General features: G+C 36.4%; 1 protein-coding gene across 3 annotated transcripts in view; it reads left to right on the plus strand.

Annotated features, from left to right (window-relative positions):
- Positions 1–17,122, plus strand: part of LOC145662578 (homeobox protein PKNOX2-like) — a 482,520-nt gene that overhangs the window by 184,549 nt on the left and 280,849 nt on the right. The window contains exon 1 of one of the 3 annotated variants that reach the window (XM_081728278.1): positions 7,844–7,946. The exons of the other annotated variants lie outside the window; for them this stretch is intronic. The gene's annotated coding sequence lies outside the window, so the exon portion shown is untranslated. Of the gene's footprint in view, positions 1–7,843; positions 7,947–17,122 lie in introns of those variants that run through there. 3 annotated transcript variants of the gene reach the window in all.

Below are 17,122 nucleotides of genomic sequence, written 5' to 3' on the forward strand. Positions count from 1 at the left end.
TGTGTACAGCTTAGTTTTTTTCTTTTCTTAAACCACGTGTTCATCACAACCAGATCATGTTGCCTACAGAAATCGATAAGCATTTGACCTCGTTCGTTTCTACTACCTAATCCAAATGGTCCCACCACCTTATTCGCAGCTCCTTTTCCTACTAAGCTGTTGAAGTCTCCCATTACTATGGCGTTGACCGTACCTCTTCCTCCCTGATGCAGTGTGTCACTGATCTGATCATACATTACTTCTACTTCATTATCATCATGGTCGGTTGTTGGCATATACTCTTGTATTATCACAATATCCACTGGTTTTGCATGTAGTTTTACAGACATCAAGCGGTCACTGCAGTATTCCACTTTGGTTACACTTCTTGCTACTTCGTTCTTCATTGCTATCGCGACACCATTCTCGGCCTTATCGCCACGCGAATAATATATTCTGTAATTTCCCGATACTGTCTCATCTTCCCTGGCCATCTCACTTCACTCAAGCCCACTATATCCACTTTACATTTGTCCATTTTCATTTTTAAATTTTCAAGTTTTCCCTCACATCGTAGAGTTCGTACGTTCCAGGTTCCCATGCTGAAATGAAAGTTACTATTTTCTCCTCTGATGATTCTTCCCGGAGTAGTCCCCACCCGGAGATCCGAACGGGGGATTATTTTACCTCAGGAAGAACCATCATATTTATTTATTCTCCTTCGTCCCTTCTGGGAAAAAGATAATGTGATAGTATTCCCATTACCTTTCCACATCTCCATGCCGTTGACCATCTAGTGGTTCATGCGCCTTTTAGGACAGTTTCCCCTCCTAAGGACAAAAAGGTGCCCTGACCTCCACCCGCTCATCCGCCCTCCGAGAAGGCCGTTGGCACTTGGTAGAAGGTGACTCCTTATTTCGGGATTTAAACTTTGTATGTAATTCTCTGTTTTTGTCCTACATATTAAGAATAAAAATACGATGCAGTTATATATATATGTAAAGTGCTCCATGGTGCAACATATCCTGTGTATTATGAAATACAACAAATGTAGATGTAATAGCAGATATATATCATATATGTGGATCAATTTTGGCAGAAACTGCAACGAATTCATTTGTTTAGCGAGTATTTATTTATTTATGTTCTCTCTAAAGCTTCAGAACAGAAAACATTGCATGCAACGCTACTATCTTCATTATCAGCCTCAGTAAGTGAAAACATCGTTTTCGTTTTAGTAATTATTTCGTAAACTCTGTAAAGAGGTACACAATAATATTGACAAACCTGATGTAACGGCAGTCACTCCCATGAAACAATCTATAAATCCTATACAGGATAATTTTGTATTGAAAAATATATCTTCCCAAGTAGTTCTGAACATTGTAAATAACTTTAAGTGTTCAGTGTTGATGTTTATGGATTATGGAGTAATTAAAAAAGTTATTGATTGTATTGTTCTCCCGCTTACCCATTGCATCAACCAATGTCTAACACAGGGAATCTTCCCCAAAGTTTTAAAATTATCACGAGTTGTGCCTGTCTATAAAAAGGGGCCCGAAAAATGCTCATCTAATTATCGACCAATTTCTTTAGTACTAGTCTTCTCAAAAATTCTTGAATCTGTGATACATTGCAGTTATGTGATTACTTTGATAAGCATAACGTAATTAGTGATTCATAGTTTGGATTTGTAAAGGGTAGACCTACTGTTGGAGCGATCGATTCGTTAGTAAGGAAAGTTATTAGAAGCTTTGAAAATAAGGATTTTGTTCAGGCAACATTTTATGATTTAAGCAAAGCCTTTGATTATGTTGAACATACAATTCTCCTATATATAAAAAAAAGCGTACTACGGTATCAGGAGTTTACGTTTTAGATTATTCAAGTCTTACTTAGAAAACCGTAAGCAAATTATTTTTGTAAATAACAATAAATCCGGTATTGCATCAGTTAAGTACGGAGTACCCCAAGGTTCAGTACTTGGGCCACTTTTATTTTTACTAATGATAAATGATCTATCTTATTTTTTTTATTTGCTTATTGTATTCTGTATGCTGACGATAACACCTCCCTAAATACTAGTCCTGATCTTACAAGTGCACTTAACGCTTTAACTGAAAATGCATGGGATCAGATAGTGATATGGTTTAAGGCTAATGAGAATAGCCTGAATGAGAACAAAACTCAACATATCACTTTTAATGTAAAAGAAGTGCCTGTTGAGAATAACTCAACAAGAAGTTTCTAGGTATTTATATCGACAGCAAGTTATCGTTGGAACAGTATGTTAATCATATTTCTGGGAGACTCTCAAGAGTAATATCTGTTAAAATAATTAAAAAAATCTTGTTCCTGATAACTATGTCAGATCAGCTTACTTTGCTTTTTACCCTTTTGTATGGTATATTATTTTTAGGTAACAATTGTCATGTAAATAGCATTTTTCCAATACAGAAAAAGGCCATCAGAACTATTTCAAACGCAGACAAATTAGCTCATTGCAGACCTTTATCAATTTTAAAATTATAATAATCAATCTATACATTTACACAGTCTCCTCTATATAAAAAGTAATCACCAAAATTTACAACTCAGCCAAGATATCATTCGTACAATATTAGAAGCAATGAACTCATAAATGCCCCATATCAACGACTGTCCAAATCGTTAAATAGTTATGGGACACTTGGAATAAAACTGTATAACAAGTTGCCTGCAACACAAACAAGTGAACATATAGATTGATTTAAATGTAAGCTATGCAGTTAGTTAGTTGCAATGCCCTTTTCTTCCTTACAGGAGTATTTTAATTGTTCAATAGAAATATAACGTATTTCCTAACTCGTGTTGAGCTAGTAATTCAAAATGCATATCGTTATTATCATTTGTTTTGTAATGTCATTTCATCGTTAGATAATTTAAGTATAGATTATTATTCATTCATACTTACGTATCAATATTACTTGTATATCTCATTTTGACGTCTATTGCTACGTATAGCTTAACGACAATAAAATTCTTTATTATTATTATTATTATTATTATTATTATTATTATTATTATTATTATTATTATTATTATTATTATTATTATTATTATTATTATTACAGGGTGTCTGTCCAATATACAATGCAACCCGGAGTTTGGGATAGTAGAAGTTTTGAACCTGAAGTGATACACAAATAATGATTATACCAAAATGAAGCCTTGTTCATGCATATATTTTTAAACTACAAAGCAACGATTGAAGTACACTAGGAACCACACAGTGTTGCCAGATGTAACCGAAGGTGTTTTTTGAAAACATGTGAATTGACTCGTAACTCATACCTATGGGTGTTCTGTCGTTAATTTTCAGTTTGTTTAGTTGGAGTGGCTTGGAAACTATGGACCAGAAAAAAGAATTTTTCATTTCCACCGATAACTAATCGGATGAGGCCTCTGTAAGGGAGAACTAGGGAAATCGTACTTTTCATAAATTAACACTCTGAATTGGCAACTTTGCTTATATTTCAGTGCATCAAAAGGTGTGTTAAGGATCTGTCTACATTATGCAATTCCTGAAAACAATGAAAAACAAACTTTCAAATTATCATGATAAAAGTTCTACTTACATGCACCCGGCAACACTGCTATTCATTTCTATGGAGCTATTTAAAGCAAGAGGTATACAAGAACAATTCTCGAACTATTCAAGACCTGGAAGCGAACATTCGCAGTGCCATTGAGAACATTAACACTTCTAATCTTCGTAAATTTGCTGCCAACTTGATGAAACGTGTGAACCAGTGTTTGAATCAAAACAGAGGACACTCCCAGCATCCGCCGTACAGCTGGTAACTCATTTCTGATAGTAGCAGTGTTGCCGGGTGCAGGTAAGTAAACGTTTTATCAAGATAATTTCAATTTGTTTTTGAATGTTTTCAGGAATTGCACAATGTAGACAGATCCTGAACACACCTTTTGATGCACTGAAACATCAGCAAAGTAGCCAATTCAGAGTGTTAATTTATGAAAACTACGATTTCCCTAGTTCTCCCTTACAGAGGCCTCATCCGATTAGTTATCGGTGGAAATGAAAAATTCTTTTTTCTGGTCCATAGTTTCCAAGCCACTCCAACTAAACAAACTAAAAATTAACGACAGAACATCCATAGGTATGAGTTACGAGTCAATTCACATGTTTTGCAAAAAAAAAAAAAAAAAAAAAAAAAAAACTTCGGTTACATCTGGCAACATTGTGTGGTTCCTAGTGTACTTCAATCGTTGCTTCCTAGTTTAAAAATATATGCATGAACAAGGCTTCATTTTGGTATAACCATTATTTGTGTATCACTTCATGTTCAAAAGTTGTATTATCCCAAACTCCGGGTTGCATTGTATATTGGACACCCTGTATTATTATTATTATTATTATTATTATTATTATTATTATTATTATTATTATTATTATGGCAAGGAGCAGGATATACCTGTAGTTACCAACATCAGATTCCGAACTCGCAACCACGTACGCGCACGAGCGCTAGGAGTGGATATCAAGCTAGAACCTGGCTCCGAGGGAATGCGAATCGTATTGAGGTTAGCGAGCACGAGTCCAGTGAAGTAAGTGTACTCGAGCGTCATTGAGGATATCGAGCGCGAGCCTCTTTGAGGATAGCAAGCCTGAGCTCAAGTTAGCTCCGATTGGAAAATGGCCATTTCTGTCAATGACACTTTCCCAATCTATTGTTCCATTCAGTGGTAGTGATCAGTGGACCCGCCATTTTTTTGTCTCCGTACTATGACCTATTAATGATAGCCAGAAAGATAAATTCTTACATACTTATCTTAATAGAAAAATATCATAAATAAAGTTAAAATGAAAATTGTATTATTGTTTAACATAAAGGTATAGAATGTTTCATAAGAAAAGGAATTCATATACTGTAAACTAGTCTATTAAAACCATGACTTATTGGTGTAAAACCATGTTTATTTAAAAATAAAAAAGATGTAATTGAATTATGATCTGATTTCTGTATTTCCTAAAGGCTAGTACACCAAAGCAGATAATACGTGATGACCAACATTTCTGCGCCTTTGATCACAATACATCCTTTATAGTGGCAAATTATTGTTCGCTCCAATCCTGGCACGCCATATAAGCTGCTGAAAATATGTGTTGCATAATCATTTGAAAAAAATGAAGTAAATAAAATAAGTGAAAATTGTATTATTGTATGACACAAGCCAAACATGTTATTCCTTGACGTAATAACATAAAGGAGAATCAAAGTCCAGATACGCTCATTTTGTCGCAATAGGTTTGCATGCAAGGTTTGACAATAAAGTTCTAGGACTGCTCCAGGTACTCTGTAACTGTTAATGAACAGAAAATTGTTTATTATTTGAGATTAATGCTCTTGTATTATTTTGCAGACATGTGAAAGTTTGGTTAAAAGAGCATCTATTCTCCTACCAAAGGTCGATCATCGAAGATACCGTGTTCCCGTTGTCGCGGATTCTTACATGGAACAAAGGGCGAACATCACGTTTTGGTGTTGAGTCTGCAAAATCAGCAATCGTATGTTTGAATGGTATGTTCGCCCTATTGAGAGGACATGAAGACGTTTCTGACGACCCCAGAACTGGATGTCTATCAATTAATTGTTCATAGGATAATGTGGAGCGTATTCACGACAGTCAGGCTGTGGTATGACCGTCTGCATGATGGAAGATGTGTGGCACAATGTCTTCATGCCTTCACACGATCGGGTGTACCATTAAAACACACGGGTATGAGATAGGTCATTCTTATGGTGAATAGTTCTGATTACCTCGTAAGTCTCTATTGGTAATTTCCTTAATTTACAGTAAAACTTAATGTTCACCCTTCGTTACATGTAAGAATCCATGACAATGGGAACTAGAGTGTCTTGTCATGACCGATGTTTAGAAGGGCACAGATATTCGTTTTACCAAATCTTTACATGTCCTGCAAAAGAAGAATACCACAGCACGAATTTCACATAAATAATGTTTTGTCATTAGCAATTACGGAATATCAGCATCAGTTTTGAAACTTAATCGTCAAACCTTGTGGGGAAATAGAATACATCGATTTATAGTGTTTTTAGTGGAACAAAAACTTTCTTTTCTAGAAAGTTGGAAAGTTTATACATATCCGTATTTACTTAAAGTCTTCGTTTGCTACGTGCAAAAATTTAAAAAATAAAAAATAAAATAAAATAAAAAAACAGCTTAATACAGGGTTTGTCCGGCAGGTAGTAAAACTGAATTTTTTAAAAAATGTTTTGACACCGTCTTAATAGCTTCCAAAAATATGTCCCTTCTGCATCAACACAGCGTTTCCAACGGCTCTGCCAATCACTGAAGATTCCCTGGAACTCAAAAACTGGAATGCTCTTCAGCTCTCTCATTACAGCCTCTTGAATGGTCTGGACCAAACAGTAGTACTGTCCTTTCATGACTCTTTTCAGTCGGGGGAAGAGGAAGAAGTCTGCAACAGCGACATCTGGGCTGTAGGGTGGCTGGAGAAGCTGTGTGATGCCACGTTTGGTCAGGATGTCCATGACAGCAAAGGTGGTGTGGCTCGGCGCATTGTCGTGATGACGCTTCCGTGATACAGCGATTGCTGGACGGATGCGGGCCACTTGTTTTCTGAGTTTTTCAAGTACTTCTACGTAGAATGCAACATTCACAGCCTGATCAGGCGGTATAGACTCTCTGTGAACCACTCCTTTGCAATCAGAATAGATGATCAACATCAATTTCATTCCGAAACAATTTGTGCCACTCAAAAACACTTGATCGATCCATGGCATCACTCCTTTAAGCAGTCTTGATCATGTCATGGGTCTCACCCCAGCTTTACCCTGTTTGACGCAGAACTTCACCGCGTAACGCTGCTCTAACAAACGATTCATTGTGGATTTCATTGATTTAATTTTCAGTTTAACGTTCCTTTCAGCAGCGAGGCTATATGAGATGTGGACCTACTGATTAACGTGGAATCCGAACCACATGAGCTCCCATCGGGAAACGGAACCCGGATCTCCCACGCCAAAGGCGCGTGCTAACTGCTTAGCCACGAACGAGCTCGATTCATTGTGGAGATGACAAAGCACCTTGAAAGGGGATCACCTTAAACGCGACCTACACTCCATGAAGGCTTGGAGACGACTGGCGACTGGAGCGCTAGTAGCTAAGACAGACCCCCTCCTACATCACGTTTTGGTGTGGAAGAAAATCAGTCCTACTACTTTCCGGACGAACTCTGTAAGAACTAATGAATCTTAACTCAAATGTAAGGTGAAATTAGGACATCTAACGTATACAGCACACCTGCTTTCGATCCGCGTATTTGCAGCTTCAAATTTATTTGGTAGTAAAGCTCATCCGATTTTTTTTTTTTTAAGATGAATGGGTAAGCCCCACTTATATGTCCCAGCCTTCGTAACCTTAATCTTGCATAAAGACATAAAACAAAAAAATAAAAAAAAAAGTTACAAAAGAAATGCTAAAATATACTATTAATTAGAAGCGCACACGATTTAGGCTAGCCTTATATGAGCAGAGGAGACGACAGCCAAGCCGAGACACAGCATAGGCAGGAAACTGTGAACAATGGAACAAAGCTTCCTACAGCATACTCACCTGGACACGTGCTAGACAAAGGCCTTTCCAACAATATGATTAAGACATGCGTTCAGTGCGCTCAGATCTCTCTCTCTTTCTCCGAATCCTCTCTTACGTTCCTCTGCCTCAGCTTGGTTGGCCTGTTCTCTGATCAAAATGCGCCTAGCCTTATTGTATATATTCCAATATAATCACTAAAAGTTTAAATTCTTTTTTTCAGGTAAGTTGTATCGTCTCTCACGGGTTCTTTTTTGTAAATAAATGAAGAAACAGCAGTATTAAAAGATGCTCATCTATGAATAAGCGCCACAAAGAGTCTTGAGGTAAGAAACCACATGTATTTATCTCAGTTTCTTACTGTTTTATTTATTTATTTATTTTAATATAGTACCTTCTTAGTACAGAGTTAATATAACAGACAATACATGGTTTGGGTTACTATAAATCTTTTCATCTGTAACATATTTGTTTAGAACGCCTAAATTGTGTAGACAATACTTTTGAGAATTGTTTCCTCGACAACATCAAACTATCCTTTTCAGTGTTTGGTTCATTTTATTTTTTGGAAAATCAATACTGTACATTTACCATGCTTTGTTGTGTGCGTTACGAGAATTTAACTAACCATACAGTCTACATAGGCTTCTTTTGGTTCTGTAGGTTATATGCTGTTCCTGTGTGATTATATATACGTATTAATATAAACGTAACGACGGTATTAATCAAATCGCTGAAATTAACAAAAAAAAAAAAAAAAAAACTTTTTATAGCATGGTTAAAAATATTTTTTCCGTTTTAATATATATAATGTTTCAAGGAATACCGCAGTGACATGCGTATATTGCTGGAAATTTAGTTTCTTATAGGGTTGGTTTCGGTCGCCTGGTGTTGCATAATTCGTGATGAGAAACGCTCCATTCGCAGAGTAGAAGCATAGAATGTGAAACTTTGTTTCCCTCCCCCCCCCTCTCTTTTTTTTTAAATCGAAATGTTTTGGCCAACCTTTTAAAACAATATTGAATATCATTCTGAAAAGGAAGAAAGAAAATAAGTTAGTAAAAGTACATCTGAACAAGAAATTAATTACCATTAGGAGTATTAAGGAAGTCATATAAGATACAGATAAAAGATGGCCATTTTCGCACGATGGGGTTCACTCGGGCTCAGACTCACTATGCTTAAAGAGACTACCTTTGACGACCTGTCATAAATGACAACCTTTCATGGACTAATTGAAATATTTCAGATATTTAATCCACGACAAAGCGTACCACTTCAAGGATAAAGTTGACCTTGAAATGTCAGGCATATACTTCGAAGAAATCTGACATTGTAAACAGGGTCGAGTCGAGTCGAGTAATAGTCTATTTACCATCTCAGAATGAGATGGAAGGATATACTACCCTGAGCTACTTCATCCAGAATTGAACGTTGAGGAATGGATGTGTCGTATTAGTAGATGTGATGATGCACAAAACAACTAGACGAATCAAGTCACATCAGATTTCTGTTCTGGAGTCTTCTATTGCGTGTGTTGCCGATGTATATGTACTTCCATCCAGAAAATGGTCCTGTACGTGGTTCTGTACCGGGCTTTGGGAGTGAAGTCTTCTTTCTGCGGTAATCTTGAGCTACTGGTCCGGACTGTCTTCTTCTGGTTGTGGATATCCGAGGAGAGCGCCAAAGCAGGAAGCGTATGGTATTTAGTTCAAAAACATTGGTTACGTATTAATATTGTTTGTTGTGGATGAGGTTGATGAATGTTTGAGTGTTATTTGAGTAGTATCCTTGCAGATTTTGGCAGTACGTATGAAGAAACCAATATCAATCTGGTAGTGTTTGCTTTATTACCCAATAAGAATAAAGAGACATATATTCGTTTGTTTCGACTCATCCTTCAGTCTGTTCCGGAGTGGAAACCAGAAAAAGTGAACGTGGATTTTGAATCGTTGGCCATATCTGCGCTTTGCCAAGTATTTCCTTCGACAGAAATCAGTGGATACTTCTTCCATTTTAAGAAATGCCTTTGGAGGAAAGTTCAGGAGATAGGACTTTCGGTGGAGTATCGACAGAATGAGGAAATCTGTTTGCATATACGCATGTGTGCGGCTCTGGCCTTTTTAAAACCAGAGGAAGTGTACGACGGCTGGCTGGAAATACCTTCGGAAGTCCCAGAATCAACGAAGCTAACTCTTTTCTTCGATTACTTTGTAAATAATTGATTGGAAAACGAGGACATTCCAGTAACAATGTGGAACTGTAATAATAAACGACACCGAACTACAAATGCCGTAGAGGGTTGGAACAACTGGCTGAACACACTCTTAGGAAGACCAAACCCGCGCGTTAAAGACGTCATTTATTTGTTTGAGAGAAGAAGCCGAGAGATCACACTGTGCATTTTTGAGGTCAGAGTTAAACATTCGAAGTTCCAAAAGGAAGAAGTACATAAAGTATGATGAACACCTTGAAAGGACAGTGAAGCGTCATTATAAAGAAAGTGGAAGTATATAAGTATATGATCTTGCTTAAAGGCAATAGCTTACATACAGAAACTACAACAATCTTCTGAAATGACAATAGACCAAAACATTCTCGCTGCTGATGTAAATATAATGAAAAACAAAAATACGCCCAAAAAAAGAAAAAGAACGGAGGAAAGTGTTAACGATAACTTAGCCACAGCTGATTATAAACATGCCAAAGTAGCTATATTTGTACATTATACAGTTACTTTGCCAGTCCAAACCCTGGATAAAGTGAAAACGGAAATAAGCAAATATTCAAATAGAGTATGCGCAAGATTCGTGCTGGTCTTGGTCTGGCGAGAATCTTGCAGGTATGGTGTTGGTGTTCCGAGAATCTTGCAGGCATGGTCTTGGTCTTGCATCAGTACTTTTCTCATCACCAATCTGTTCAACTTTTAACCTTATTTTGGCCGGTATATATATACTTATATACCGTCCCATCAAGTGATAAGTTTTGACGCCTGTCATTGTTTGAAGGCTGATTGGAAGACTCTTCGGAAGTAGCCCTCCAGGCAAGTGGTACGTTTTGTCGCTTTTGACTATTTAAAGTGTTTTTAGAAAACCCTTCACAAGCAGCCCTCAGGGTAAATGGTACGTTTTGTCGGTGGTACGTTTTTTCGCTAGTACGTTTTGTCGCATATTCATCATGCTCACCTCTGTTTATTGAAAGTCCACCGCGGAGGAAATCTAGAACCATTATTGATAGCAAGTGGTTAACCTTTCTAACGGTTGCAAGATTTGACTCATTGACAGTCTTCTCACAATTTTATTGCTGATAAAACTTTGTTTAGTTTGAAATCAGACTATAAAAAGAATTTCTTATCCAGCATATTCTCATGTCGTGTAGCATTTTTTATTTTATTACTATTATTATTAACTTCCTGAAATTATTATCCAGAAGAAAATAATACGTTAAGAAGTGCAGAAGTGGTAGTTAAAGAGTAAAATATAAGAACATAAATATCTGTGTTTATACAACGCTAATGCGTGAAAGAAAAGTCGTCCGTGCACAGAAATAATTAGTAAATACGAATGTTCCTATTGTTTTCTGTATTCATTGGATGGCAGCTAAGCTCGACACACGGCCTCCCTTCTTGCCTTGCCACCAACAACATTTTATCACGTGAAATGAATGCAAATCAACAATTTATGGCTTGATGACTTTGTCCCTGTGCGGTTCTGTTTAAACATTTATTTTTGTCACTATTTAAACATATACATATATATTAAAAAAAAAAAGATACAGAAAACATGTCGGCCCTGGAGAGGTTGTAAAGCGTGAAAATTAAATTGCTCGCCATTGTGATGTATGTAGCAGTAGAATTTATTTTTTTGTTATTTCATGTAGTGGTGCTGTTTTTATGTAATGTTATGTTATTACTCATTTAGGAACGTCATACATAATCACATTAAGAAGATAAAATAGCGTCGTTGTAAAATACTGTTTTAATTAAGTGTACATGGTATTAGTTATTAAGTTTTTATGCCTCAACATGATTTTATGTGATTCTGTATGTTTCTGTGTTTCATGTGCGGAATTATTTATAGTGTAGAGATCAGCAGCTCGACTTGGTTTTGAGGTTATTTAAAAATAAGAATAATTGTACAATATTCACAGGGAAATAAGTTATTTTTTTAAAAAAAGTTCCCAGTTTGTAATTCGTTTTGTCTGAATGTTCAGCCTAATGTGGTAGAAGGGCAGGCCGAATAACAAGAAAAGCCAGATAGGCCGGCGGTCTATAATTACTCACTTCTTTCCTCACCCATACCATTATAAATATGCTTTTTTATACCAAAACTCGCCCTTATTCGTATTTTCCGGACTCTTAGTACAGGTCAGTTCTTCATAAATGTGTTATGAATCGTACATTTTAAAATAGTACAATTTGTACTACAGTAAAATTAAATCCAAGAATAAGAATATTATCTTATTTCAATTTTTGGATCGAAATCCGGATGCATTCGCTTATACGTAGCTTAGAAAATAATAAGCGTATCTAGTATATAATTAACGTATCTAATACCTATACTTATAACAACCTCGATCATTAACTGTAAATTAATGCAGACAAATTACTTAGTTGGAAATGACTTAATTTATTAAATAAAACTCGAGACATCAGATTGTGTTAAATACTCAAAACTGGTGCTGTGGCTCTTTTGCTATTTAATGCATAATGGCTAAACATACTGGGCCTTATGCAGAGTCGTTTTGACGTATGATTAACGTCATACTAAAGGTCTGACTACTGCAGGAAACATATGTTAGTCGAACTCTTTAGTATGGCACTAATCACGCGTCAGAACGACTCTGCATAAAACCCACTCAAACTAAGAAATGAATTTTTACGGAAGAAAAGATTGGCAATTTTGAGTCGAATATCCAATTGAGATAATAGTTAATTAAATGTCTTTTCCCTTTCACCAATTAATTTCTGTCATATTACAATATTGTATACATTTTAAGATAAATTTTATAATGTCTAATTCACTTGCAGGAAACATGAATAGACATACCATTTTAAAATAAATAGAACATGAAAACATAGGCCTAACAGTTCATTGTAATACGCAAATGTGAAAAGGAGGCCTAAAAGAGTCAAAACTTTGACCTACAGTTTTAAGTTTTTGAGAAAGTACTTGATAGATAACTGCCTTTCATTGACCTCTCATTGACGTTTATAGGAATGCGTTACGAGGCGAGTAGATCGTTCAAAAAATCTCATTTTATTACGGAGGTTTGTTCTTTTCTTTTTTAGGAACTAGACAGAATAGTTCCTAAAAAGAAAAGTTAAGAGTGTACTGCACATTGGAAGAAATACGACGGAATCTGAAAGTAGTTCTTGTTTTACGACGAACGCTTCATGTTAAAATACGGTATTGCCTCCGGAGTCTGAACAACTCGAACAACTTAGAATCCAAACGAAACGCATTCGAGCAAATATACTTCTGAACACTCAGCACTTTGTTCGTATGTGTTTATGAGTACAATTTTCCCGAAACACAGTTAATTGATGTTGTCATGGAAAGTGGTCGACTTTTCTGTAAATTTAGTCTTCAGGGATGGTTTTACAAATCTTAATATAATGTATCCTAATATTGAATTTAGACCTCCAAAAGCTTTGGACTTGCAATAAATTCTTGCACACGTAACTGGTTATCATCATTCCATTTTAGTGTCAATACAGGTTTTTATATTTTAAATTTTATTAAATTAAATTTATATTCAAATATTAGTATTTGTTAATTCAGTATTTTATCTGAAACACTTACTAAATTGAGGTAAAATCTATGGAACTTCGGAGGAACAAAGGGGGTATTACAGTGGCAGTAGAAAATAAGAATAGGAAGGTAACGAAAGAAGTGAAGTCTTAGGAAGATGGAAAGAATGTGTTGAAGACTTACGTGAGAGTAGGAATAGACCATGTGGCCTAGATGTTGAAGTAGAAAATGAAGTACGAGAGGATGATAAGGATTTAGTGATCTTCGCGATGAGTTTGAAAAAGCTATATCCGAGGTTAGGAATGGAAAGGCAACCTGGATAGATAATAATCCAATCGAATTTGTTAAGAATATGGGATACAACGGCAAGAAAGAATTATTACGACGTCTGTAAAATATATGAAACAGGAGATTGGCCAAAAGACTTCCTGAAGATGACCATGGTAATTATCGATGGCTAAGAAATCGAACCCAGAGAAGTGAGAGGATTATAGAACTATTAGTCTCATATCGCATGCAGGAAAAAAAATTGCTTCGAATACTCAACAGAAAGTTGTATGGAAGAACAAGTGAAAAAGTTAAGGAGGGTCAGTTCGGGTTCAAAAGAGGTAAGGGCACAACAGATGCAATATTATTATTAGGGGTGTTCTGTAAAATATGAAATGTATGTGGTTTTATTGATCTAGAAGGGGCTTTTGACCGCGTGAATTCGGAATTGTTGTTGGAAGTTCTAAAGAAGGTTGGATTAGAATGGAAAGATCGAAGACTCATAAGAAACTTACATATAAACCAAGAATTAAGTGTTGGAATAGGGGAGGAAATGAAAGAGGAGAGTGCAATTGGAAGGGGAGTTCGAGAGGGACGCTGTCTCTCGCCAATATAATTTAATATATATCTAGAAGAGACAGTGAAAAAGAACCTTCATAATGAAGACATCATTTCAATAAGAGGTAGAATGATAGGTATATACGGTTTGCAGGTGATAAGGCGCTTGTTGCTAGATCTACAAAGAAAATCAATAAAATGTTTGAAAACTTAAGGAATTACTTTGAAGAACGTGGGACAAAAATAAATGTTAGAAAGACGAAAGCCATGGTGATTGGAACGAAGCGGTCGATGTAAAATATAGAAGTAGGAGGGGAGAAAATAAGACATGACTAGCTTTCTATACCTGGATAGTATTATTAGTTGTGATATGAAATGCGAATGTGAAATAAAAACAAGGGTAGGAGTGACGAAAGAATCATTTAAGAGGAAGAAAAGTCTATTTTGTGATATCTTAAATAAAAAGTTGAGAAAGAGATTCATAAAATGCTTCGTGTGGAATATTGTACTATATGGAGTAGAAACATGAACATTAAGCAAAAATGATGTGAAACGGCTGGAAACTTTCGAAATGTGGATTTGGAAAGGAATAGAGAGAATTAGCTGGGGCGAGAAGAAAACGAATGAGACAGTGTTAGAAATGGTGGGGCAAGAAAGAACAGTGTTCGATATTTTTGAGAATAGGAAAAGAAACTGGTTTGCACATTGGCTGAGAAGAAACTGTATCATGAGGGATGTGCTAGAGGGTATGGTGACTTTAAAGAGAGGGAAGGAGTGAAGCTGGCTACAATTGATGGACGATATTAAAACAGAAAAATCGTACGTAAAGACGAAGAGGTTAGCCGAGGACCATGGAGCATGGAAACTTTTGTTGCGGCAAGTAACTTGCCGATAATATCAGAATATCTATGATGCTGAATCTAATTCAGACTCCAACTCTTACATACGAAACCAATTGTTTGGTTGATAATATTACTTTGGTAATTTGAGAAAGTGACGAGCAAACTTTCAAGTATTATATAGACTGTTCGGGAGGGTCACGTTAGGTAATACCAACTGTAGAATAGAATTCCCTTGTAGTTATATGATTAGCGCACGCATCTTTGTGCAGGTGACCTGTATTCTATTCCTTTTGGGAGCTTATGTCGTTCTGATTTCACATCAGGCTGTATTGCTACATCTCGTTTAGTCTCGGCGTTGAAAGTGATGCTAAACTCCAAATTAATCAGATAACTGCAGAATGACTACTACAGACCCATTTTGTATGGATATTCAGAAGACAGAGATCATGATTCAAGTGTTTCATTGAGAACTACTACTCATTCAAATGGTAAAACTGCCCACGCTTATCTATGAGATATTTGTATCCCAATTTAAGGCCATTTTCTCGTGACTCATGGATCGACTTCACACGTAACCCATTTCTTTAAAATGTTACAAACAACAAAGGCAGTATAATGCGTTATGAAAGTGTTCCGAAACTTTGCAGTACAACTCTTGGGCTGTTATGCAACCACAACACGCTGAAGGGTGTACGGTTGCCTACAAGCATGATAATTTACCGTAATTAAGCCAGCATCCGTCGAGGTGTTTCATAGTTTAGCTCCAAAGATTACCATCATTTCTTAACTCTTTCACTGCCACCTTGATGTCAGTATCCCAACCCAATGTGCCACCTACACACTTTTGCAACAAACTAGCTACATCTAGCGGAATCAAGCACACTACAGAAAATGACAGGCCAACACTGTGTGCCACCAGAGTAGAAGTCTGCTCGACCCGGAATTTTTAGTCCGGGCCCGGCCCGACCCGTTAATTTAGATTGTGAGGCCGACCCGAGTCTGAAATATGCTTTATCCTTTAGGCCCGAGCTCGTGTGATAATCAAATGAGCCCGCAGTAAGCCCGAATTACAGAAACTTAATAAATAACGCAAAATAAAATTTTTATTTACTGCAATTAGAGATTTAATTTTACAGAAAATGGTCATTTATATAAATTCCGTCTCCCTTAGCCTCGATGCATAAACGGGGGACATCAAACTAAATATTTCATTTATATACATTCTCATAAAATGTCCAACTTGAAATGAATAATCCAAATATTTAAAGCAAAGTGTCAATGTGTACAAATTCTTATCCAAATTCTTATGGATGTGTACTGAACTAACTCTGATAGTCCGCAAACCAGTCATTGTCGATTGCTGTGAAGAAAAAGAATGGAATCCACACTCTAGCGGTTCAAACTTTCACTTAGAGATAAAGTAAATATGCTTATTTCTGGTACTTTTAGTTTTTCTTTCCATTACTACATAGTTAGTTTATTCTCAATTACAAAATGATAATGAGATTTTTAATGTGGGCGTCTCAAGTTAAAAATTTAGATGTGCTTTAAAAGTTCTCCACGAAGAATGACCCCATAAATATCGTTGTATAGTATACTTACAAAGTTAGGCCCGATAAAGCCCGAGAAATATGGTTGTATATTTAAAAGTTTACGGCCCGGGCCCGGCCCGAGCCCAAAGTGATCTATGCTTTGTAGGCCCGGGCTCGAGCCCGTACCAACCTTTACACCACAGTATAAAAGCTCTATGCCCGTTTCCTACTTTACAGAGAATGTCTACAATGAGAACTACCTCTTGACGCCAAATGGCGTCAATGACACACAGCAATAGGTATGAATGACACCATATGGCGTCAAGTGGCAGGGAACGAGTTAAAGAATATACAAGATTATCGGAAATGTATGCTCTTTCATACAGAAAAAAAAGAATAATTAAAATCAGTGCAAAGTTACGCGTGAACATACTCAGAACATACACAGATACATACATACACAAGGGCGGATCCAAGGGGGGCTATAGGGACTATATCCCCCCGTTGACCCTCAGGTATACACTGGATAAAATTGACTTCAATCCTGTTT

This window comes from Thermobia domestica, chromosome 10 (assembly GCF_964235325.1).
Source record: "Thermobia domestica chromosome 10, izTheDome1.hap1.1, whole genome shotgun sequence".
Lineage (NCBI taxonomy): Eukaryota > Metazoa > Arthropoda > Insecta > Zygentoma > Lepismatidae > Thermobia > Thermobia domestica.